Source organism: Ruditapes philippinarum, unplaced genomic scaffold (assembly GCF_026571515.1).
Source record: "Ruditapes philippinarum isolate M1 unplaced genomic scaffold, ASM2657151v2 ctg5763_1_1_1_1, whole genome shotgun sequence".
Lineage (NCBI taxonomy): Eukaryota > Metazoa > Mollusca > Bivalvia > Venerida > Veneridae > Ruditapes > Ruditapes philippinarum.
Window position 1 is genome coordinate 132,340 of NW_026864301.1, and position 26,526 is coordinate 158,865.

General features: G+C 31.3%; 1 long non-coding RNA gene across 1 annotated transcript; it reads right to left on the reverse strand.

Annotated features, from left to right (window-relative positions):
- Positions 1–6,523: 6,523 nt before the first annotated feature.
- On the reverse strand, positions 6,524–20,637 carry LOC132725126 (uncharacterized). The gene is made up of 3 exons (XR_009625009.1): positions 20,312–20,637; positions 14,495–14,553; positions 6,524–11,310 (listed from the first exon to the last, which is right to left on the reverse strand). It is a non-coding gene; the product is annotated as an uncharacterized LOC132725126 (long non-coding RNA).
- Between the last annotated feature and the right edge of the window lie 5,889 nt (positions 20,638–26,526).

Below are 26,526 nucleotides of genomic sequence, written 5' to 3' on the forward strand. Positions count from 1 at the left end.
TTTTGGATTCATATTTACCAAGACTGTAAAACACATAACTTTAATTATATTGCATTTCCTGAAGGAGGCTGTCATATTCCGAACTAACCTTTTATTTTTATGCATGATTACCGAGACTGTAATATATGAGTACCTTACTTATTATTTTGTACACAAATTAATAATTTAAGACTGTCATATTCCTAACTTATTCTTTGGTTCCCACCAAAATTGAAACATACGGTACGACTTATTAATAACCTTATATTTAATTGCCAAACATTTGATTTCCATTGCTGTACAAAGTATGTCATATACGAAACTATATCTTTGATTTCATAGCCTAGCAAAAGTGCTACTTTCAGAAATAAACCATTTATTCATTAGTCTTACCAAGGGTGTAATTTTCCGAATATTCCGAATATTCTGATTCCGTTTCACTTCAACTGGCATGTCCGTCTTCTTCTAGCTCATTTGGGACAGTTAATAAATTTTCATCTTTGTCTTCAACAGTTTCTGCAAAGATTTAAGGCACATGCACTAAATTATTACATTTGTTTGTTTTGTTTTCAATTCTTTAAATATGTTAAAAGAAAAGCAGCCAAGCTGTCGGACATTTTAGAGTCATAAGAGATATTTAGTTTAGTTAACTTTTAGTACGATACTTATAATTTCTTTATGCTTAAATTTGGGAACTTTATCTGTGGCTTTGTCGCTTTATGCGTAAGTTTGGGAAATTTATCTGTGTTGTTGTCGCCTTCATTCTGTATCTGTATAATTCCATTTATATGTATTCATATAAAATGTTAAGTATTTGTTTCAATGTTTCAGTTATAATAAAAATCGCATTCAGATAACAATATAAGTATCAAATAGTCACAAAATGTACCAACTAAATTCAATATTATAACTTTATATGACCTTTTATTCATATTTAATAAAGTGAACATACCATGAATACTGCGAGGGTAAAAGACGTCGTCGTTATCATATATATCATCTTTGTTGCCTAAAACAATTAGAGATAAAAAATCGAAATATCGTAAACGTTGCATGCAAAATTTTTAATTATTCTTTTTATCTATTTTGCATTATTTTTGAGCAATAAAGTAAACCAATACAGATTTTTTGACTCACCAATTGATTTTTGAACAACACTAAGATTGGCAATTCAAACTTTTTTATGTTGATTTGTAATGTCCTGAGTGCCAATAAAAGAGCGCTTTTCGAGTCACACAGTCATAAGAATTTATGAATAACCTAACATACATTTGTTATAATTTAATGTATTAATCATATTCTCATTTTTATAATTAGTGACAGATAACGAATTTACATTTGATTCATTTTACTACATTAACTATATCACTTGTCTTTCTTTCTTGTTGTTTTATTAAATCATTCTTTCTTCATGCGATAACTACGTAATTGTTACAAAACAAATAGACTGTGAATGAATTTTTCTTTTTATGCTTATCTCAAACATTGATCATTATGTTAAATATTTTTTGGAGTCGAGGAACCTAATATAAACTAGTAACTATGGTGATGTTAAATGAGAAAAAGTGTTTTATGTTGTAGAAAAAAGCATGATGCAACTTACAACCTTGTAATTACCATATCGAACATGTTGATTAACAAAATATGAAAAGAAAACAATTATAGTAGTCATGATAAACAAACATTTGAGTTTCAATCGGGACCAGCTTCCGTATAAAGTCAATGCTGGCTGTGTCTTCCTTCCAATCAAGTCTAAAAGCGGATTTAATTCAAATTCGTTCCTTTTATAAATTAAATTCAATTAATAATTTTGTAAGTTATGATAATATTTCTGACAAAATTGATTATACTCACTCATTCTATGACACTTATACAGTACGTTTAATTGAGGTTGAATGGTGTGAGATCTGTTGATCAACGCCCACGTCATGGTAATATACCTCTAAATTGGTGAGTTTCTAGAAGGAAAATTGACACATGAATTCACTTAATATATGACTAAAACCATTTACTTAAAGTAAATGAAGTATAACAAACTGAACAATATACTAAAGTTGGAATCAATATCAAGGACTTGACGTCATTTGTCATACTTTCATCTTCGTTCAGAACAAATACTATCGAACAATTGTCATACAAGTTGATATTAATTTACAAAACAAGATTTTCTTCATCGCACGGAAAATTAGGGCAATATTTTATCGTGTTTTAATCACCGACATTAATAAACAATAGAAAAATAAACAGAGTTATAATACTAACATATGTGACATGGTTATATTACATTGACGACAAAATAATATATAGTATAAAAATAAGATTAAAATACCTAGTTACTTGTCAGATTTGTTGTTCCTTTGTTTCTTTTTCATTCCATATAAACCACACACTAATGTCCTCTAAAAAATTCCTTTACTTTCCCTACATTTTTTTGTTACGTTTGAATTATTACACATAAAATCCAAATAAAATTATCGAATTTCACATTTTGAAAATAAACTTACCCTACGGAACACAGGTTTTGAATGTAATTATCGACCATTAGACGTTTTTACTTTGCAAAATATATCATGATTGTCTCTTAAATCATGATTAAGTATTCATTATTTTGTTATTTTCTCACAAATCATTTTGTTTATATCAGTAATTCGTGCGGTCACCATTTGCTATTTTCGAAGCGAAATGCTATTTTCGAAGCAAAATACTATTACCTAATATCTAAAATATATAAATGGCTGGAATACTGTTATAAAAATTTTATTTATTTTTCGTTGTTTTGTGCACATAGTTCCTGTACATGACTTTATTAAAAGTAGAAATGTGCAGGAAAATAAAAGCAATATACACGACTTTGTCAGAACAAGTTACAGAGTACACATATTATACATATATACATGTATGTATACATAAACGTTATAACAATGAAAAAATCTCATTTTAATTTTCTTTTAAACGAACTCCACTGAAGTCCAAAACCCTAAAAATATACAATTTTAATTCCTTACAGAGATCAGCTGGAGAATTTAAAACAGAAAGATATGCAAATTATAATGTAGAAATATACTTAGAAGTAAAATGAAAATCGAATTTGTGTTGTATTCTAAGATAGATTTCAGTGAGAAGCGTTGCAACGCATTTCAATTGTGGGTCATTTCTTAAAATAAAATGAGTCATCCTTGAAAAAATCGAGTGAGCGAAAATTGCAGACAAGTTATTTTGTCAAGAACTGTATCAAATGAAATATTAATCCCCCCCCAAAATATTTCCAGTCCCATCATGTCCAAATGATGTCCCTTTTAAAAGTATGCCGTATAGAACGTCAAGAACCGAAGAACGCATAATTTTGTCTTACATCGTAGACGGTTTTTAAGTGTATGCATGAAATTTATAATTTTGTTTAGTTTTAGGATTCAATTGAAAGTTCATCGCAATGATGACTTTAAACTTAAATAACTTTTTATTGTGCAGTGTTTACGTAGTGAACGTGTGTGTTTTTCTTTTTTTCTCGCCCGACGATAAAAACAGTCTTAAATTCCTGTTTTTTATGTGGCCGTAAATAACAATTTGAATTGAATTATCATCTCGTTATACATTTCACTTAGGGGATATAAGGGACAATAAAATTTTGCCCCGAGTGAGTCATATTTATCACATCAGCAAATTGTTGAACCAATAATATATTTAGAATTGCCTACATGAAGTTTCTCTTTAAAGGAATTTTTTAAATCAACATCCTTTTTTTTCGACCGTGCTTGGAAGGATAAAAATGATATACAGATGTGATACGTTTGTGTTTGATATGATTTGAAGTTTACAAAACTTGCTATCCATGATGGTTATACAAACTCATGTTTGAAAAAATAGCTGAAAATGAATCGGTCTGTACATGTAAAGATAAGTAAAAAAGCAGAAAATGGAAGAATTACAGCAGTGTTCATTGGTTCACGCACGGATTTAAATTACATGTCAATTGAAGTCCGTGGTTCACGCAAACAAGTGTAAAATTTAAAGTGCAGCTGTATGTTAGACAGGTCACAGTGGCATTAAAAGTTTGATTACCATTATTATTTAACTTTTTTTTCATAGTTGATATATTTAGTTAAGATATTTATTGACGCTTGAGATATTTTAGATGTTTAATCAATACCCACTATAAAGTACATCGGCTAATCCCTGTACGCCCACTGTTTATCTGTAATCTTAGCCTTTGATTTTCTGCTCTGACATCATGTTTTCCTCTTTAAATCGCTTACGTCAGATGTATATCAATAATCTGATCAGTATTCTGGTTGTTCGCCTTTTATATGCATCTTGTCAGTGTGGTGTTTTAATAATATTCGCACAAAGTTTAATATGTGCGAGGCTGCAAATAATCAGCTGGTGTCATTTTAAAAAGATGTCGAGGATAATTGGTATTGCCAAAATACATCTTTAAAAAAATGTGACGTCAATACTTGATATGACGTTCAATGTTGCATGCACAGAGTCGTCCCAACATCAGCCATTTTTTCAAAGATAACGGACAATACTTATAGAAATGACCTGACTTGCTGTTGCAATGATTGATTTCTAAAGCGACACATGATACATGTTTCGATTATTATAAATCAATTCTAGCAAACAAATTGACCATTAGATATGGCGTTGTTTCTGAGAATTTCTGTTAAATGCACGAAAAAGAGCAGAATGCCTTGTTTTTCTTGACACCTTTAATCACGTTATTGCAACATAAAATGATTATAACATACATACATGTATAATTGTCACAAACATACGTTTGCAACATTAATATGATTGTCAAAAAGATAGCATTGTTACCTACATTTTATTGTCACGCACACGTGATCGTCTCATAAACGTGAATAACACGAAGATAGTATTGCTACATACATTTTATTGTCACATATAGACACATACATATATGATTATGATATGATTGTCAAAATATGATTGTCACATGTATTGTTGAATTCATTTTATTGTCACCTATATATATATATGATCATCAAGTAAAAATTATTGTCACATACATATGATTGTTTTATCATATTAACAAAATTTACATACATTCACATACATTCACGAAACATAACGAAATGTTAATGACACAGACAACATCACTATTTTGCACTTAAAGAAATAAAGTACATGTGATTTCAGCGTTGAGTTATAAAATATAATAACATATATAAATTGTTCGGAATTTACACAAATATTCTGAAACACAAGAAATATAAAATGGTAATACAAATATGCACAAGATTTAAAGAAATGAAATTCATTTTGATATAATTGATGATTTCCACAGTAAATGGTGTTGTTTACAACTCTCAGAAAATATTGTTTACAAACAACCATCATCTTAAGTAACACTTATTGCATTGTAAATTTAATATTTTTAACTTAACAAAATATAATTTTCTCAAACAATAGAACAAACCATCATATAAAAAAGCATGCCATCCAATAACGCCGATAATGTCCAAGAAATATTCACAACAAGAGGAACATGATGGTTCTTGATCGCTCACATGAGATATCTCGCAAGAAAACGTCACAATTTATTTTCATCTTTTAATGTTAAAGTCAGTAATGAGGTCATATTTGATTCGTCATTTTTTTTATCTAAGGTACATAATTCTAAATGTATTTGGGGGTAGACTTAATTAAAAATAATTAATATGGAAAAACAATATAAATTAAATGACTGTAGGAACAAAAGCAATTTGACCACAGGCACATAATTTCTTCAAAGAGGAGCATAAGATGATTCTTCATGCAAAACTCCAAACAACTTCTTTAAACTTCTACACAGAATGCATCGCATTGCTTTGATTTATTAGCTTTATGTTATCTTGAAATGATGCAACCTGTTTAGAAATGATTACGTGAGATGAATTATATGATTTATTTATGTACAGTACTAATATCATTTTTTGATAATTATATACAAAAGAGAGGGTGTAGTTCAGCCTAGTTCTACGGTCATTATTAATAAGTTGCAACAACCCAATTTAACCATGCACGTAAAAGTACACGTATAACATACCGTTGGAATTATTCTTATTTTCTCTAACCAACAGTCTATTTTCGCAAGATTTGCATCTTATTTAATGTTTAAGGAGGTCATCTTAATACATGTGGTTTTATATACTGGTTGTAAACATGGCTGGTGGCATTGTGATTTGAGAGGCGAAAAAATCTTATAACAAAATTCATGGGTTAAATCGTAAATGCGCGTCAGAAATAAAAAAACGGATCTAGATTTAGTTTATGAAGAAAATACCCTTCATATCGTACAATTGCAAGGTGGATGTCTATGATAAAAGAAAGTAGGACTAATGTTAGGGATGATCCCCGCCCTTGGCGACCAATTTTCGCTACCTAAGAAGAAGACATAAGCACTGTCAAAGCCATAGGTTATGAAGATGCAAGATATTCCGTGGACGAGATAAGTGACACAATGAGCCTTAGTGCGTCATATGTGTTTTCCGTCTTGAAAGAAAAGTAAAAGTTATAGAAAGTGGTCCCTGTTGGATTCTGAGCAGATCAAGAAGCGGGTTGAAAAAGCCTCGGTCTTATTGACTAGGTTCAAAGATCGAGTCTGTAAACGCCTCGGAAAAATTGTCACAGGGGCTGAAAGGTTGCTTAATTTTTTGAGCTCGACAATAAGTCAATAACAAAATGTTGTAAGTGAAAACAGCGATCGTGCAGTTGTTGCTTGACGAAGCAGGATCGTTAAATAGTTATGTACGCTCTATTTATTGACAATAATGGAATATTGGTCCGTGTCGCTGTGCCTGAGAGAGGTAATGTCACTGGAACATTTTATCATGATCATGTTCTGCTGTCACAAAGATCTCAAGATCCGGGTACACAGGATCAAATAGCTCTATGATAATGCGCATGCGCACCGGTCACCCCTGGTTCAAGCTTATTAAGAGGAGCAGAGAATTGAGGCTTTACTATATCCCACTTAACGTCCTGACCTCTCTCCTTGCGACATTTGGTTTAATCTATACATCAAATTTGAAACCCATAGTGCCGTCGGAAGCGCCCTCTTCCGGTATAAAAAATACCAAAAGAACAGTTTAAAAATGCTCATTTGACAAGGATTCTGAGGCTGGAAAAGTGTGTTAGAGGTCCATGACAAATATTTTGAAGGACTCTACTTAACATTTTTAAAAAGGTATGACTTATTAATAAAAACGCGCTGCCTGATTGAAATATGCCCCTCGATCGTATCTCTAGCCACTGAGCATTGGACTTTCAGAGGATAATGTTTTAATTAATTCTACTGTTCAAGTGACCCTAAGTGGGATATTTGACCTCAGGGGTATAAATTATATAACGTTTGTATACACGCCCAAGGATGTGGCAAATTTTGACCAAAAGAGCATGCTTTATATAACGTTTGTAGAGGATAACAAGTCGGGTGATTCTACAAGTATATAAGCTCTGCGTTTGGTACTTTCAGTAAATAGATTTTAATGACATTTTACGGTACAATTTAAAAGTGCATATAAATTAAGTTACCCCAAGGATGGGGCCTTTTTTACCTCAGGTACTTTACACAGGTGCTAGGTAAATCAATCTTCATACTAACCCATGTGGCGTTTTTTTTACGAATGAGTTATATTCTAGATGACGTCATTTCGCTTTTTATGATTTAAACTTTTCTAATATAATTTCCAACTGATATGGATATGACATTATATAAGGGGAAATACCAATATGATTTTACCTGTTGTGGTCGTTAAATATTACCTTATTTATTGGAAGATTAACATGACAAAAAGAACAGCCATGTTTATTGGAAGTTTAACACCGGTTATTTTCTTCGTTATTAATTGTGACAAAATCACGCGTCATATTAGAATAGACATTCTACAATGAATTCCTTCACTTCTAACCTAGGAAAAGACAAGTTTAACCACATACCATAATATTTCAGTAGTGATCATTCATTTCCTTCAACCAAGGATCATTTAACATCTAACAAGCAGCTAAGAAAAATTCATTTAAACTTATTTCTTTCGTTTGCTTTGGCAGTCATTTGAATATTCAGACCGGAACAATATTTTTAAAAGATCATATAATTAATATTCCTATACTGTTTTATTTGAATCTGGCAAGTGTATATAAAAACTTTCATTTTAAGCAAACTCTAGTTTTAGCTCAGGTCGCAATCTTGATCAACGGACCTAGGAGAATAAATGCATTTTTTGTTGAACCACTAGGATGCTTTTAAAACCCAAGCCCGTAGCGTTTATGCAAATGTTTATGCACTAAAAAGGTTCATTAACGCTAAACAAGCCTAAACGTGTATGTTTAAATTAGTTTCTTGTTTTTTTCTAAACTTGTTTTTAAATTGCACCCTGGATCACGAAAATAAAACAACGTGCAACTTTTTTTTATAGCTCTGACGTTCATCTTGTTTAGCCATTTATAACTACTTGAGAAAAATCTTCAGAGGACCCTCCAAGGATCATTCCCGTACAGTTTAACAAAACTCTCATATCGGTTTAGGACGTGATGTCGTTTTTAGCTTTTGTGGTCATTTTGTTCAGCAGACCAACACAATTTAAGCAAATTAGTAAGGACTGGCAATGAACATTTATATTAAGTTTTGTCAGAATCTATTAAATGATTGAGGACAAGATGTTATTTAAGACTGTTTTGTTTTTCTAGCTCAAAGGCCACTTCGTACAACATTTGGACACATTTTTAAAGATCCTGTAACACATTTTTTGCATGGTTTTATTTCATAAATGTGATGCTCAAATTAAGATTTGTCAATATTGCAAGTTCCAATAAGCATTATTTATAAAGATATTACCGAATTTAACATTTCATGTAAATAAAGGGAGGTAATTAGAAATTTATTTTCTATAAATTCTAAGTCAAATTTTCCAATAATAAATGAATGCATAAAATTTATTGATTAAATGTAATGTGCACAGATATTTACAGTACACATTTTACATATTCTTGGATGTTTGAAAATTGTTTTATTTGCATAATTATATACATATATAATATTTTGCAAGTGTGGTATACACACAGTGACAATATCAATCACAAAACATACAGGATCTTTAAGGACTTTAATAATAATAATAATAATAATAATAATAAAGACTTTATTTAACGAGAGAACTCCTTTGAACAAACATATCAATCTTCCATGAGGCCCTCAACAAGGAACAATATAAAATTAACATTTTCAAACTATTAAAATACATAAATGTAAAAAATACAGGAGATTATCAATTGGTATACATCAATGCGTGATAAAACCTCAAGTATAAGGTTTTAAAATGGTTAACAGATGTAGCAGACTTAATATAATTAGGAAGGCCGTTCCAAATACAAGATCCAGAATAAACAAAAAACTTACGAAATTGTTCAGTATTTGGTCTAGGGGTATAAAGTTGAAAATCAGATGATGAACGCAAAATGCGAGTATGAACATCTGACGATAAAATGAAATTATTCAATAAATAGGAAGGCGCCTGATTATTTATTATTTTAAACATCATAATAGCTTTTTGAAAAACAACCCTCTGTGAAAAGGTCATCCAGCGGAGTTCAGAAAAAAGTTCAGCAGATGGAGTGTCATAATCTTTGTCTAGAATTAGTCTTGCAGCTCTCTTTTGGAACTTAATGAGTTTATCTTCTAGAAAAGACGTACAGTTACCATAAATTATGCAACAATAATCAAGATGTGGTAAAATATATGCATTGTAAAACATTTTACGTACAGGTATAGATATGAATAATTTTATACGTGATAATAAATGTAACAATGAGTTACACTTTTTAAGAACATTATCAATATGGCTTTGCCAAGACAATGTGTTATTAATTGTAATACCCAATAATTTTTCTTCAGAGCTACAAAAAATTTGCTCTGTTTTATATAAAATACAAGGATTACTTTCATGAATATAATTTTGCTTGTGTTTTGAGGAAATATACATGACCTTAGTTTTGTTAACATTGATAGACATGCGATTCAAATCACACCATTTGTTGGCATTTAAAAGATCATGAGTAAGAGATTCAACTACTCTGTTTAGGGATACATCAGAGGTTGAAAGGGTGGTGTCATCAGCAAAAATATCAGTTTCTGTTTTTTCCATAGACAAAGGCAGGTCATGGATATATATTAAAAACAGTATAGGACCTACTTTCTATTGATCATTCCTGTATTGTTGCACAAAATCTACTAATAATTTAATAGGAGATATATGTTTAAAGGTGTTTTCTAGCTTATACACTATTCGACCTTGTTTAGCACACCAAATGTTTGAATGGCACTGTCCTAAGATCCAACCTGAAAAATAATCGGCACTAGAAATAGAGGAGAAGTAAAGATGCTTACGACGGACACAGGGGAATCACAAAAGCTCACATGGTGCATGCTGTGCTAATGAGCTAGAAATGAGTTTAAAAAAAATCTTCGAACTTCTAAATGTGTCACTGTAAAGTGTCGTCGCAACAAAATCGAACCAAACTAAATTATTAAAAATATAAATTGTTAAGTATGTTGACATGTATTACAAAATACAGTTTGAAATTTAAAAAAAAAATATGAAATAAGAAAAAGTTAGAAATAGAATCCCTTCAGAAGATCCAAAAGTATAATGGTAAAATTGGAATTTAGAGACATCCGCAGATGTGTTCATACAACGGTGATCATTGAACCTTCGAAGTGACACGTTATTGCATGAAAGCGGCGTATAGTCCCCAAGTAAACTATGCTTATGTATTAAACAAAAAACAACAACAACAACAATGGACAGAACAAAACAAAATGGAATTTTGAATGGGAACTAAAGGCTATGATGCCTGTATGCCACAGATAAACGAACACATATATATCAAAGATAAGTTAACACCGGCATCATGGGTCTATAAGTCACCTTAGATTATATACTTAATTAGGCACACGTGATCAAATGCTACTGCAAATTATCAACTGAACATTTTAAACATGTGATGACAAATACAAATATACATATAATATATACAATTACGTTAACAACTATAAAGAATGTGAAGTCTGGAATTAACTTATCACATAATGACTTCTAATTTCCGAGAGCAGTTAATGCTGAAGTATCCCATACAAATCATACGTTTGGTTCACAGTAATTGGTGTAAAATTGTTATAATCGATGGTCTTCGCTACACATCCTCCCTAATAATTTTGAAAGAAATCAACAAAACGAGGTTTGATCTTTTCATAGTGCATCGAGTCAATATTGTACAGATAGATGCAATCGTATAGAATACTGTAGGCTTTCACTGTAAAGTGCAATTATCCTGTAAAAGTAAAAATAGTTGAAATTGATTTTGTTTACAAAGCGCATGAAGCAGCCACATCGCATGCCATTCACAAATTTAAGTAGTAGTATTACTAACTAGTAGCATAGCAAAACATCTAATTATGAACGAATTGGGATAAACGTATCAAACAAAGAAGGAAAAGAATCTGTCTGTACAATGAGTGTTTATCAATGTTTTTAATTTTCATAATAGATAATCAAAATACTTGTTTTTTAGTTTGATTTTATGAAACATTGCCACATGTGTTAATAGAATATTACGCACTAGGAAAATATTGATGAAAAAGAAATACAAAATTAAAAAAAACGAATTAAGGATTGGGAGATTATAAAGTGAGTTACTGAATGGAATATGGAGACACTGAAATGAAATGTTTAAAGATAATGTAAGATTAATCAACAAAAAATATTTTTCGTCCAAGAAATTTAGAAATGATTCATTGATTGATTGAAATCATAATTGGATTTACGAAATTAACAATTTGCGTGATTGTTTAACTTCAATTTTTATAAGAAGTAATATCCACATCTATTTTGTCAAAAACGCAAATTTATTATAAGCTCTATCTTTGTGCTCATACAAATGATTATTTGCACTGTTGACGGCCCAGCTCTCACGATTAAGTGTCAAAAGAACAAAATATCCCTGTACAACAAACGAAAACTATTACCTTAAATCACACTTTTAAATACATGCATTTTGTTTACTCCCAAACGAAAAGATTTATTACGCTACTTGTACTGTAGGCAGACGATATTTTAAGATTTGACTGCAAACCGTTTTCTGCGATTTATAAACTTATTGTCACTCTGTTATTATTTGGTCAAAGTTCAAATATCTAAGTGTCTCAGTTAAATTTTGGGAAAGAAAGTTTTATATTTCAATAACCTAATAGACAGATCAATAGACAGACTACTGAAGCTTCGATGATAACATTCTTGTTTTCAGTCATTTGGAGGTATAAATCGATTACCTTATTGGTTTCTGAATAGCGTTTTACTATTTCATGTTCCGATATATAGTAACAGTGAACATTACAGGTACAATATCACCATGCACTATTACATGAGCGAGTAAACCGTGTATCGAAATTGTGCTGCTCCTTAAACTTTTGAACCGGTATGACTAAATAACGCAATGGAAACATTTTGGCGCAAATGGCACAAATTTAACTCAAGATTTTCCTCAAATATTGTGGTTGGAGGCATACAGCTTTTTAAACTGTTTATTCCAATCAAATCAAATGATATTACCATTTTATGAAAATCTAGTGACTTAAAATCGTTTGATTAACAAACTTTATGAAAATGTAGAGGAAATGTTTCCATAAACTTGTATATCATTTATTTTAAATTCAGTTTGATGACATAACATAAATTGTTCCCTTTTAGAAAAGTATCCCTAATGCGCCAAGAAAAAAGTCCTTTTCTCCGGCAATTTATCATTTAAAACGTTTAAAAAATGTAGTGTAAAACAAACTTTCATTATGATACTCTATTAAATATATATAATTAATTATATTTTGTTAAATAATTGTAATTTATAACTATTCAGTGTGTCTTTTATGCAAAAAATATCCCCAAATATTATCGAATTAAACAAATCTTCCACAGCAGCAAACATACCTCTCGCATGCAATGATTTTGTGGTTAACTAAATCATGTAGACAGTAGGCGCTTGTCAAGTAACGTGTATTCTATTTCAAGAGAATGTCACGCCTAAGAAATGTTAATAGTCGGATATTATATAGAGGATATTTGTTTGTTTGTGTGTAAGATGAAATTTTATTTCATCGAGTGGGCTTTAAAAACAGTATTCTCACGAGTGGCGTAGCCACGAGTGAGAATACTGTTTTTAAAGTTCACGAGATGAAATAAAATTACATCTTACACAACAAACAGACAAATTTTCTTTTTATTTTATGCTTAAAAACAAGTTAAAACGAATTTTCCATAATTTTAACGTTAATATTAAAATTTGTTTCCCCCATTGAGAGCCCCATTTAGACGGACTTTCACATTAAAAACAAAAAGTCTTGAGCTGAAAAATAAGTCCGCCAATCAAGGTTAAATGATGGTGATATTTATTCATTTTATTAAAAAAATATGAATGATCGCTTGTTTTAATAATAAAAACAAACAATTCTTGTCGTGGTGTACTTAGGGCAGTCACTAGGTCTATTAGTTATTGACATTGTAGTATTGCGTGCCCCTAAAGCTCAAAGTTGAATGTATATATATTTTTAAACATAGGTTTCCTAATATCAATATCATCACTTTACATTTTGACGTTCCATTTGGGGAAACATTTCGGCATCCATTAGGATTTTTAAAATGATCACAATGCTAACTTTACTTTAAGGGTACCTTTTTGGACATAGGTCGTAGGACTTTTGGCGCCTTAACAGTCATGGTTGGTGTTCTATTGCGTGTCCTTTAATTTCTTAACTTTTGATATTAAACAGTTAGTATATCTTAAGTCAGGGAAGAATACAATAATAGCCTTACTAGTACCCCTTACATAGCTGCTAAGTCTGTGAGTGTTTGATTTGCTTTGTCATCGATTTTGGACACAACATTATTCTTCCGCTTTAGCACCTGATTGGTCTGATTTTAGCATGCCTTTTTCTGATATTTGATATAATATTTTCCTCACAAAAAGAGACGTTTGAAAAAAACCTGAGCAGAGTCGAGCGAAATGTTAATATTCGAAAAAATCATATAGCATAAAACTTTGAATTATTATATTTTAGAAATCGAAAAATTTGTGGTTGTAAAATCGTATAAATGATTTTAGGAAGTGGAAAGTATTAGTTGTTCAAATATAAATAGTATTCGTTGGTAACCAATAGCCACGAAGATCAGCGATGAAGCTTGAACTTCTTTAAAATCGACCATTCAGTTTAATTTAGATCATCTTATAGAGATAAATTGCGTTTAAACGACCTTTATGTATTTAAGACCGATACAAAACTGTCATGAAATTGTAAAAAAAAACATATTTTGAGAAAAGTGAAAGATTAGCTTGATTCCTTCCACTAGGAATTTCACTGTGTATATACAAAATTTCCTCGCTGTCAACTAAAGCAGAATAGTTTTATTTTAGCTGCAGTTAGATATTTGAATCACTTTTATAAAAATGATTAAGATTAGTAACTCACGATATGTTTATCTCTTTTTCGAATGTCTTGTTTTGTCTCTTCTGCTTCCAAAACAGATTCTGAAAAGAAGAAATATGTATGCAATGCAAACCACTCTAAGGTAAATATTAAATAAGTGCAAAGCTTGTCAAAGGCTAGCGAAATATGGGGGTTAAAACTTTGAAAAATGCATTAATAAATATAATAAAGAAAGTTTCAATGCGCAACACGTTATACATCTCAAGTTTGATGTTATAATGTTATCAGATTAATAATGTCCTTTTCTCGACACAATACAAATTCGATTTGTATTTTGCTACGTTTCCTCCCTAACTAACATGTCACAAATATCCTTATTGTTTATGTTCTGTTTTATCTCTTGACCATGTTCAGGTATTTTATCTTTACATATTTTTGGTTACTCATTTTGAATAACTCGTCTCTGACTGATATAGTTTAGCATTCCCCTAGACATTGTTGACGCGTTCATGTGAGTAAGCTAATTCGCTATTCTACAGATGATCATGGTTTCTACAAATAATAATATGTATGATACTGATGTGATGTTTTAGATGAAAGACATAAGACTTTCATTTTAATACATACAACAACCTATTTATACGTTCAAGCCTTTTTGAAATAGATAAAGATTTAATTTTTATATATGCTTCATTGAAACATTATTTTTTTAAAAATTTTATTGACTGTACGTAATGCTTTTAATGAAATGAAGCAGGTTTATGGAACCTAAAATATTCAATCGAGTCAGTATTTATTATCCATAAGCCTCGGTTTTTATTTTTGAAACTTAAAATACCAATTGTTATTTTCATATTTTCTCAAATAAGACACTTAATGCAGTTGGGAATATGTGAACGATAGGGAGCCGGTATTACGTTATGTATTTAGTAAAAATATTCTTATTCTTAGAAGATATTCTTATTCTTAAAATCTTCAAAATCCTTATAAACCATTTACCATAAAGTTTTTAGCACACTCAAAACTTTATATACAGTATATGCGACGTGCATTCATTTCTTTTAATAATTCAGATAAAAGGGCTTTTCAACAACTTAATCGTCATTCTTTTGTATTATAATTATTTATAGTTACTGATACTATTATGCTAAAAGTTTTTTATTCTTCTTGTACATAACGGTTGGGAACTTAATACTAATTAAGCGCCCGAATTGCTATTTTTTCTTTAAAAACTATGTTACTTTTGATATCCTGTTTCGTTTTCGATAAAAATCTTTTCTTCTTCATTTATGCATGTAATGTTTTAGTACATTTTCTTTCCGACTTTGCTACGTTCCAGCATTTCATTCCATTGTATGACCAATTGTGTTAGACTTTTTGCATTTCCTTACTGAGGCCGTAATATTTATGTTCATACATGGGGTCGTCGACTTCAAACCACTTGCCCTTTACTGCTGTGGGTTCGAATCCCGACATGGGACTTTCGATTCTTTAATATGAGGAAGCTATCCAGCTAGCTTACGGAACGTCGGCGGTTCTACTCAGGTGCCCGTTTGTACCTGAAAAAAATGCACGGAAGGGCACCTAAGGTCTTCCTCTACCAGTAAAGCTGGAATGGTTCCATATGACCTATACAATGTCGGTGTGACTTAAACTCAATCAAACAAATGAACAAGTTTCATACATAATAACTAAGATTGTAACATTCCAAACTAAATATTTTTACACAACCTTACTTACTAAAACTGTCATATTCCTAAATTATCCTTTGATTTTATTACCCACCAAAATGGCAACATACATATTTAATCTTTTTTATTATTATCTTATCAAGATTCGTCACGAAACACTTGATATTCATTGCCTGACATCGTCTGTTGCATCCGGAACACATAGCTAACCATTTTACATGGATAAATGTAAATACCAATATATCGATACAGAATAATAATAAGAATGAATAAAAGCTATTCGGATAACATTTATTTACAAAAAAATACGATCTAAGCAGCATCGGGTAAAAAATTTAAATTCAAACAAATGCATACTTCAATAGTAAAGAACATAAGAATAGTTTACATTAGAAAATGTTTTAGTGTCATAATACGGTGCAAATGAAATACATGCAGTGTCTAGTATTATTTGTTCGATTATAAATAGTATGCGTAGATAACAAAATGCTATGTTAATAACGATCAAGCTTAAACTATTTTGGTCGGGAATAAGACATATATAACCATGTGGAATATTCTTCATATTGAATCAAATTTAAAAGCAACCGTTCAATTAAATTCAGATCATTTTTATATAGAAGTTAACATAGAACAGACGACCATTATGTATACTCGAAGGGCACACAAATGTCGTGCTAGTGTACCAAAAGGTAGACCATAAAGAAAAATTAGCGTACATTCTCCCATTTTAAATCTTACGATGTATATGCAATATTCGCGTTGTCAACTACAGCTGCACTTTTAACTTGTCAGTTACATATAAAGTTCTTTATATTAATTATTATTAAGAAAAATACTTTGCGTGTATTTTTTTGTGAAATATATGATTCTGTTGGTACATCTTACAACATGTATTGAATAAAAATCAATGTAAGGCAAAGTATAGAATCGTATATTTAATAATTGTTAAGCTCTGTCGGACCGTATGTCCGGTTCGAATAGTGACATATTCTGTTGAATATGGCACACTCTTCAGCTGAAAACGGAACATAACATGTGCTATATTCGGTTGGATTGAGTTTTTTATGCTCACCAAAACGGAATTTGTGACTACCAAAAATGCACATAAAAATAAAAACGAACGTATCAGTCACATGCGGATTGTTTACTTAAATAAGACCGTTTCGTACAAAACCGTTTTTTTTAAATCATCATCAACAGCATCAGCAACAGCAGCATCAACAGCATTGTCATCATCACAAATGTATAATAAACAGATATTTAACTTATTTCTTTTTTTAAAAGTGTATAATGAAAAAATATTTCACTGAATTTTTTAAAGTGTATGATAAAAAATATATCATCAAATTTTTTAAAATGTGTATAATTAACAAATATTTCACCGTTTTTTAGAAAATGTATAATAAACAAATATTTCACCGTTTTTTTAAAAAGAAACAAATACTTTATCGAATGTCTTAAAAGTATATAATAAACAAATTATAAAAAAATATAAGTCACGGCGTAAAATAATTGATTTTATTTAGTTGTAAAGTACATGACATAATAACGCTTTGTGTACAAGTTCCATGACCATGTCCCTTGTTCAAATAATGTTGATGCTACATGTGACACAAGTTGATATTTGACTAGTCAAGGGCAAAAACTCTGGCTCGACTAGCGAAATCCCAGGTATATAATAACATAATGCTGACCAACGTTCATGTAAAATTTCAGGAACCCTATCTTAAGTATTTATAGAGCAACACTAAAGATTCCGTTACGGATAGACGCACGTATTCAGGCACAGGCGCACGGACAAGTAAAACGTTTAAATTCCTCTCCCCCTCAGAGTAATGGCATGAAAAGTCGATATTTTATCTTCAAGTCAATAAATATAAATGTCCAAAATATTTAGCACATATTTTTGACAAAGCCAGTCACTGTGTATTGACACAGTGTCATCTTACTGGTAAAATGATAAGGAAGGCGGCGTGGACTTAAACAAATATATGACGATGATGACGTATCATTTATGATAATGATGATGATTGTTGTTGTTGTTGTTGATGAAGATGACGTATTATGGTACTAGTTTAAAAACGGTGATAATAATGTAAGTTTACTGTGTAAACGTGTGATATATACGTTCCGTGGCATAAACGGTCCGATAGAACTCTGTTTAAGAGATTAAATCATTTACAGCTGTAAGATACGCACTTATGATTAAAACACAATTGAAATGCATATTTTAAATGTGCTACATTGTTAACAATTTAGACATCTTATTTTTCATGTTATAATGGTATTGAATTAATAGTGTCCCTTTCCTGAACGGAATTGTATTTTGGTAAATACAAGTCCCCAAAACATGTGTGTGACTATAGGGTAAAATATGTTTATAGTTTATGTTCTGTTTTATTTCTGGACCTTTTTTGTTTTTAATATTATTACGGTATTATAATAAGAGACTTGATCAACTATTTGCTAACCTAAAATATTCAATTGAGTCAATATTTAATACCCGTGAATCCATTTTTTTTCATTTTGGAAAGAACAAAGCAGATACAATCAAACCACACTTGTAAGGGAGGAACAAGTAATAAACGAAATGATAAGAAATAAAAGGGACCGATACTGGAATTTAAAGGACAAAGGGTGTAAAGAAAAAAAGATTCAAAATCGTGTGCCTAGTTAAATAAGAATTATTTAACACACACACTAAGTGCTACTATTTGAAATAAACTACTCTTTTTTTAACATCTTGTCAAACTTGGAATGTCCAATATATTTTCCTTTTATTTCATCAAATGACAAATATTGAACAATTGGAAAATATTATGAAAGGTTATTTTTATGCCCCCTAAGTGCGAATATACTAATTGCACTGTCCGTCCATCCGATAATCTTGTCCACGCAAGTAAGTAAAATTATCTTGTTCACACTACAACTCAAAAAACGCAGTGAGGATTTCAGTGAAACTTCACAGGATTGTTTTTGGCTTAAATAAATTGGTCCGCGCTTCATCTCAAAGACCACTGGGAAAGATTTCAGTGAAACTTTGCAGGTTTGTTTGTCTCCATGCCTAATTGTGCATACTCTCTTGATTTTCAGCTTGTTTTTTTCACAGTTATGACCCCTGTTTTTTCTGTTGTTTTTTTTGGAAATAATGCTTGTTCGCGCTTCATGTCAAAAACCGCTTAAGGGCTTTCAGGATTATTTGTCACCATGCCTTCTTGATTTTCCGCTTGAATTATTGTGCACAGTTTTGGCCCCTTAATGGTCAATTTTCGAGTAAAATAAGCGTGCCAGCTCTTCATCACCAAAACCGATGGGGGATTTTAGTGAAATTTCACAGGACTTTTTTTATATTATCACCATGTCTAGTTGTGTATAGTGTCTTGATTTTCTGCTTGATTTTTGGCACATTTATGGCCCCTTTATAGTTTATTTGCAAGTAAAACAAGCTTGTCCATGCTACATTTCTAAAAACGCAGTGGGGATTTCAGTGAAACTGAACAGGGTTGTTTGTCACCAAGTCTTCTTGTGCACATAATGATTTTTCTGTAAGTTATCTTTGTTCATCCTTCATCCCCAAAACCACTTTGGAAATTTATGTGAACAGTTATAAAATTGTTTGCATGTTGTCATGATTTTCCAAGTCTAGTTGTACATTGTGCCATGATTTTATGCATGATTATTTTCGCACAGTTATTGGCCCTTGATGATGAATTATTTTAGTAAAATTTGTTCAGACTATTCCTCCTACACTTCTAATGGAGTTTCAATTAAATATGAGGAATGATATTTATCAAAGGCGGTCGGGCGTATATTGTAATGTATATTGCGGATTTATGTCAAAGCTTCTTTTCGGGGCATACGTCAATTTTAAGTGACAGCTCTTGTTTTCAAATTATTGTGTTTAAAAAATATTATGTACCATATAAACCATATTGTGGATTTGGTGAAAACACTGGTAGAAATGAACCAATACCTATCTCATTCGAAAAAAAACAACAGAAATTGACGCTATCTTCTAGACTCAATACTATATTTATCGTTTCTTTCAAGGCCTTTTAATGTCAGCTTAATTAACCACATACTTAACCTTTCTTAAGTTATAAACATTTGTTTTACAAAAAATGATAACAATGTATCTTGTGAAAGACAGGGTCATCTACGATACCTTTGGTTATCGAGTGCTGATATTTATCTTGCTGTAATGCAGGTTCCCCTAACTGCGTAGCTTTGATATGTTGTCCTTTATTCTCAGTGGGGACAACTATCTTCCTGTCATCTTTTTCTAGAAATAAAATAAAATGAAGGGTTTTAAAACAATAAAATAGAATAATCGGTATAAAAATTAATGAATCAGAATAAAGATTGTTCACTTATCTTGAGTGCAAATCATATCATGTATAAAAATAACCGTTTAGGAACACAAGAGGCCCAAATCATTGTTCAGCCATTCGTGTTCAAACACTAATATCAAGAAATAAAGTCCTGTCCCATAGTAGTATTTTTTATATTAACTCGTCAAAAAAAACCTGCTTTATTATAAAAGAAATTAAAATAACGTCTTGACTTCTCAAATTCGATAAAAACTATAGAATGGCATGTACAACATTTTGAATTTCCAGTTTTTACTTAATTGCTAAAAGTGTTTTATAACCAAACTTTAATTTAAATAATTTATAACTAAAACTATAAGTAGGTCTGTTTCTTCATGTATAGAATAATATAAAATGAACGCTTATTTACATTGAATTCGATTTACGAGTTTATCACACACCCGTGCCGATTTTGCGACTCCGTAAATATGGTATTGCACGGCCGTGCATATATTTTGACGTGACGTCATTAGCGTTATACAAACATAGTGTAAAGACGCGCTAAATGTTAGCGTTAAACTATAGGCGCGTCAAAGAAAAATGACTCTTATTTCAATTTAAACCGTCTTTATTTTGGGTATGTGATAAATAGAATATTAAATTCGTGTAAGTTCATTACTGAATTTATTGCACTCGTTGAATAAAATAATATTATGCTCGCCAGAGGCTCGCATAATATAATTTTATTCAACTCGTGCAATAAATTCAGTATTCAACTTACACTCATTCAATATCCTCTATATGTCAACATTAAGATCAAAACACTTTTTTATACTTACAATTTACACTTTTAAATAACATTGTCAAATTAAACAATTAGACACACACTCAATAAAAACATGTATGTGAGTAATAATATATATAAACACATTCAGATGTTGAGTTTTTAAAGGGTTTAAAAGTTTAAAAGTCTAAAAACATAACATTTGAATTTCTTACATAAATGAGCGGGGGTACTTTAAACAGTAATATATACAAAGATAGTTAAGAAATATACTTTGAAATAAATTGAAAATCGTATGTTTATGCTTTTCTTAGCCTATTTTGAGTGAAAAGCGTTTAAACGCTTTTCAGTTTGGGTCAGTTTTTTAAAATTTGAATAATTATTCTGGAAAAATAGTGTGCGCAAATGATCTGAAATTTTGCACAAAGATTAGTGGTCTAAACCTACATCAAATGGAAAATTATCTGGAAAAAATATTTTCAGTCCCATCATGTCAAAAAACCTCAGTGGAGTCCCTTTAACAGAGTTTGGTTTTCCGGATGATATAAGAATTGGTTGATTTCTATCAGTATTTTCACCAAATCCACAATATGGTTTATATTGTCTATATCATTTTTTTTTAAAATTAAATTGTAAAAAAAATAATTTACCTTTAATATATCTATATAAAAATGTTTGTTTTTCCCTGTCAAAAGAATCCTTTGTTTGATAAAATATTTGTATAAACGCCATTGAAAGGAGTTAAATAATATTAGTATAAAATTGTACAATATCGTTTTTAAAAGACTAAGAAAATACAGGAGAGCATTGGTATGTAGAGTTATATTTGGTTTTCTGAATGTGGCGATATAAACCTATCTTCACTTTCACTGTCACTGTTTCCATATATCAAGATGGTTTCTTTGCGTATAATAAATTAGGCTTTATTCTTGCAGTTTGATACTTGCACATAGGTTTTAAAATAAAATATCTATAAAGCCCAAGAAATACTTTCTTTGTTTATTTCTCAAACTCTTCAATTTTTGGTACGGTAACGGTTTCGAAACATGCAGTTAATTGGACATATAGATAAACTTCTTTTGATCTTTGGCAAATTGTAAAATCATGGCAATTTGGTAGTTAAATAAACTATTACAGCACATTAGAGGTCCCAATCTTAGAAACTGGATGTTCAAACATTCTTGTTTAAAAGTAGAAAAAAACGAGAGCTTTCACCCAAGTGACGAATGTCCCCGGAAAGGTTTCTTAAGCATGCAGGTATTATGAAAAGAAAAGAGAATGAAAGTAACAAATTGGTGAATATTGTTCTTTGTATTATTGTACTCGAATCTCTAATTGTGATTATAGCATGAACCTTCAAAATATAAGTGTGACCTTGACCTTTGAAGAAGGGACGTGTTCGTGGAAGCGAGAAAATGTTGTTATATTCTTCAAAATATAAGTGTGACCTTGACCTTTGAAGAAGGGACGTGGTTCGTGGAAGCGAGAAAATGTTGTTATGAGATAGACATTTGTGCCAAATTATTTCAAAATCACTCTATGCATGACAAAGTTACAGTCTGGACATTATTGTTGTGTAAGTGGGGATGCACAGACGGACAGACGGACACAAGCCTTAGCCGCGACACATTATATTGATGTGGTTGACATTTGTGCCAAGTTATTTTAAAATCCTTCCGTGCATGACAAAGTTACAGTCCGGACATGAATGTGTATCGAGATAATTAGTACCTCCATACTATAAGTGTGACCTTGACCTTGAAGGCAGGGACATGGGTCTTTGTCGCGACATGTCGTCTTGATGTGGTAGAAATTTATGCCTAGTAATTTTAAAAACCTTCGATGCATGACAAAGTTACAGTCCGGACACAAATGTGTGTACCGATAATTTCTTATTGTGATTTTTTTTTTATTGTGATAATGTGAAACTTCAAAATGTTAGTAACCTTGACCTTTGAGGTAGAGACACAATTCTTGGCGACGACACATCATTTTGATATGGTAGACATTTATGCCTAGTTATTTTACATGACCAAGTTACAGTCCAGACAGTATCGAGAAGTTAGCACTGACATCGAAGATCGAAGATCGAAATTCAGTTTATAGTGAATATCGAGCTAGCTTTGAACTTCGAGCCAGCTCGAAGATCGAAATTCAAAGTAAACTAGAGCTGAATTTCGACCTGGAGTTGAATTTCGAGCCAGCTCGAAGATCGAAATTCAAAATTTTCAAAAGTTGAATTTCGAGCTGGAGTTGAATTTCGAGCCAGCTCGAAGATCGAAATTCAAAATTTTCAAAACCCGAATTTCGAGCTGGAGTTGAATTTCGAGCCAGCTCGAAGATCGAAATTCAAAATTTTCAAAAGTTGAATTTCGAGCTGGAGTTGAATTTCGAGCCAGCTCGAAGATCGAAATTCAAAATTTTCAAAACCCGAATTTCGAGCTGGAGTTGAATTTCGAGCTGGCTCGAAGATCGAAATTCAAAATTTTCAAAAGTTGAATTTCGAGCTGGAGTTGAATTTCGAGCCAGCTCGAAGATCGAAATTCAAAATTTTCAAAAGTTGAATTTCGAGCTGGAGTTGAATTTCGAGCCAGCTCGAAGATCGAAATTCAAAATTTTCAAAAGTTGAATTTCGAGCTGGAGTTGAATTTCGAGCTGGCTCGAAGATCGAAATTCAAAATTTTCAAAATTTGAATTTCGAGCTGGAGTTGAATTTCGAGCCAGCTCGAAGATCGAAATTCAAAATTTTCAAAACCCGAATTTCGAGCTGGAGTTGAATTTTGAGCCAGCTTTAATCTGGCAATTCGTGTCTTTTGAGCAAGTCTTGACCCCGTAAATTATCTTTTATTTTGTCTTCCATTTCTAAAGTGTCGACAATTTTGACAGTTAATAACGGATACTTGCATACATTATCCGCTAGGCTTGAATTGCTTATAAACAAACGTTTATTTCCTGCAATTTAACATATCAACAATCTTAATTTTTACCAAAAAAATAAATAAATTAAAAAAAAAATACATGACTTTTTTCATAGACTGACAAAAGTCATTAGACTTCTTTTTTTCTGATGAACTAATAGTCGCCCAGTCAGCTCGATCGGTACAGCTTTTGATTTTAAATCCGGCGACCCGGGTTCCATTCCCGGGCGGCGCCATCTCGTTTTGATTCGTATATTTTCTATCAAATTTCATTCCGCTTGTAAAGCAGTTTTTTGTTGTTGTTCTTTAAAACGAACCGCATGCCCTGAGCAGTTTAATTTTGAACTAGAAGCTTATTTTAAGTCTTGCCTAGCTAAATCAATAGTTTAAGTATGTCACAGCCAAAACTTAGAAGGAACATGATAATCAACATCAAAGTCATCAATTACTAAACCCGACAAAATGTCGTATTATTAAATCTTCTAGTTTTGTACACTATACATGTACTACAATGTACATGTACAAAGACAAAATACATAAGTACACACGACATAGCAACACAATATAATAATACCTTGAGAAGATAAGATCTACCATTTTTAGAATCATATATCTGTTAATGGGAATACTCTCCCTAGAATGTAGAATCATATAACATTTCCCTTTTATTCAGCAGTTCTCTTTACATAAAAACCACATTACAGACAAATCGGAAGAAACACAGAGCTAATAAGCTGATATTGTCAGTCCTTTTTACCATTGCTATACCATTCATGAATTTGGTGTTTTCTAGGCTGGCACTACATGAGTACATTTGAGCCGCGTCATGTCAAAACCAACATAATGGGTTTGCGACCAGCATGGATCCAGACCAGCCTGCTCATCCGCGCAGTCTGATCAGGATCCTTGCTGTTCGCTATCAGTTTCTCTACTTGTTATAAAGACTGTTAGCGAACAGCATTGATCCTGATCAGACTACGCGGATGCGCAGGCTGGTCTGGATCCATGCTGGTCGCAAACCCATTATGTTGGTTTTGTCGTGACACGGCTCATTTATCATACATGACGCAAATTAAATAAACTCAGTCTTTGGTCAGCCCTACGTCTCTCCCTCCCTTAAAGGCCTATTAGGCCTTAGAAATGCTATCGTTTTTATTTCTAAAAAACTTTCTGTTTTTGTTATCGTTACACTGACATATGAAAATCTCATTTGCCACAAACATTAACTTTCTTTTGCTCTTTGTCTGTGTTGAAAGGGGTATAATCATAGTAAATGAGCATTTTGTATGGAAGTCAAAAATACAACTTTGTTTATATTTTGGCTACCTTTACGAAACACTACTGCACATTCAGCGCAAATTTCATAAGTTGTTAAACATTTTATATACTCTAAATCTATTATTAAAACAGTATTAAACACATATTTGTCATTTCTAAAGAATTAAATATTTTAATGATACGATAAGATTCGTGCAAATTTCGTATAGCGCAGCACCACTCTGCATCAAGCAGGAAGGGAAGCTTAATCTTATGTTGTTATAACTTGTCTCCAACCCATTTGCATTTTGATATATACTCATTATTTGTATAATATTTTTGTAAACATGTATTTAATGCAATAAAACTTGTTTAAACTAAAGCACGAATTTGACAAGTTCAACTGCCAATGACACGAGATATACGACTGCTTCGATCATTGATGCAAACGGTTTTACTTCCCTCTTTAATAAATTATACATTTTGTATCTTTCGGTGCTATTTTCACTCATCAACAAAATATGTGTGTTTCAAAAAATAAAAAAAAAAACTGAAAAAAAAAACCTGAAAAACTACCATGCACATTTTTAAAGCATTTTACGTCGGAATAGAAAAGTGACATAATGATATAATCTTTACGTTTTCTACACATTTATAGATTAATTTTTTTCATTCATTTCATTTTATTGGCAAATCGGCAAATAAACATTACCTTTGGCCATTCACAGAGTATCATGACAAATATGGCCAAAAGTTAAATAGTTACAAACATTACATCATACAATATATAACAAAAAGAGTACAAGAATGAAACTAATTAAGAAGCAGTTACATTTTCAAGAGACTGTTGCCTCAACTTAAATGCATTATGAACATAGTGAGCACATTTAAGAATAAGCTTTTTGTTATTAGTGGACAATATAGTCGAAAATTTTTGTATAGTAGGCCATGAAATGTTTCCTAAATATTTGGTTCTTATAACAGTATAATTGGACAACATAAAAGGAAGTGGTATTCTGATTCAATAGAGTTATATATACATAGTTTACATTTGCGATCGTTTCTATCAATGTTAAAAAATCTTCCAGTTTCTATTTCTAAGTTATGCGAG